The following is a 2,006-nucleotide window of genomic DNA, read 5'->3' on the forward strand; positions in this document are numbered from 1 at the left end:
TAATGGGCACAAGTTGATGGAGAGGAGGTATAGATTGGACATCCGCAAAAACTACTTCACAGTTAGGGCGGCTAGGAGCTGGAACCAACTTCCAAGGGAAGTGGTGCTGGCCCCTACCCTGGGGGTCTTTAAGAAGAGGCTGGATGCCTACCTGGCTGGACTCATTTGAGTCCCGTTTTTTGTTTTGGGGTTTTGTTGTTCTCCCGCCCTGGCGGGGGGTCGGGCTAGAAGATCTACTAGGTCCCTTCCGACCCTAAATCTATGAAATCTATGAAATCTAAGTTAAAGCTAGACAAATTCAAAATGGAAATAAGGCACATGTAGAAGTAAGAGGTCTTGTTCTGGTTCCCAGCACCATATTTCTATCCTCAAAACCACTTATATTAGTCTGAAGACTCAAATACCAAACTGATAGTCACATGACAAGGGTGTGACTCTTTCCTTCTCCCATTCCCCTCGTGTCAAAGGTATAAGGAACTGTGTCATGGCCTAATAAATCAAGTTAAGGCATAGACAATAAAATTGATATGCCTATTTCAAGCTAAATATTGAGCAGTTTTAGGACTTAATTTTACTATTCTGCAACCTAGGGGAGGGTCCCAATATGTGCACATATTCCTGCAGACAGTGCCTCTCTCAGCACTTTCCTGGGGTAGGAGAGTACTGCACATAGCTTGTGAGGGCATGTGATATCCTAACAAATTATGGCAGGCAACAATCTTATTGTGACTAGGTTACATTGAAAAGCAAGCAGTGCTCAAGCATACTAACTTTACATGACTTTGCTGGAGTACTTCATGTTGTAGTTCTACAGACTACTGATTACAATACTGGCAGTACAGAAGGAATTTTCTGCTTTGGTTTTCAGAAAAAGTGTTTATTTAAAAATAGGTTTAAACTTTTGTCTGGCTCTGAAAACACTAATATGGCTTAATCAAAATCATATGGTGTTTGCACTGTGTTACAACATAGCAGAATTGCAGTTTCTGATGGAGAACCTGCAGCTACAAACAATAACAAGAGGAAACATTACTACTGAATCTTATAAAAACAGTAGTTCTTGCACAAGATTTCAGTGAATTTTAACTACTAGGGGAAATTTGAGTAATCTGTGACAGAACATATAAAGTTCTTCAGTGCTACCAACCTTAACACATTTGGTTTTAAGTTTAACCCTAACTGGGCGCATCTTCATGTTCATTAATGAGCCATACTTATAGCACATTAAGTTTAGTACTTGTAATAATAGGTACTAACTTAATGCATCATAATCAGCAGTACTGGGTAGTAGCACCGGCACATGCTTTCTTGTGATACTAATGCATAGTAGACCAATTCTACTGCGCATTAGTGCATTAGCACGGTTTTTGCCCGCAGCACTAATGCACAGCAAATACAGTTTACTGCGCATTTCGTATCTTGTATAGATGCACCCACTGTGAATTTCCCAGGTTTAACTCCTGGTTTGAGGATAACTACAAGATCTCTATAATGTTTTGGTAGCGTTGAAGCGACGATGTAGCTCTGATGGCTCAGGAAATATGTGAGAGCCAAGGATTCTTGTGGGTGATATCTTTTACAGGATAAAAGATTCAGTTAGTTCAATAAAAGATACACCCACAAAAATCCTTGCAACATCACTGTAATTTATTTCACCCTACACTACTTATATATATTTTCTATCTAAACTCCATGGTACTCTGTGCATGGTAAATATCTGATATGGTGTGCTTAAACTGAGAGATCAATGAAAACCATCATAATGTATCACTCTTGAAAAATCTGTTACTGTACTAACTTATCTGCAGTCCTATACTCAAGAAACCATATTTTACAATGTATTTTATTGTTACTTGATATGCCATGCAGCAGAGAAAAATTTTTAAAACCTGAATAGCTTACTAACAAGAGGTATTTTTTCCTGATTAATTCAAATAGATCTAATCTATGATCTAATCTGGCCTTCTATGATCAGGTCCCTAAATCCTTGGACGCAGGCGTTGCGG

This window comes from Gavialis gangeticus, unplaced genomic scaffold, assembly GCF_001723915.1.
Source record: "Gavialis gangeticus isolate Ggan-Ray unplaced genomic scaffold, GavGan_comp1, whole genome shotgun sequence".
Lineage (NCBI taxonomy): Eukaryota > Metazoa > Chordata > Crocodylia > Gavialidae > Gavialis > Gavialis gangeticus.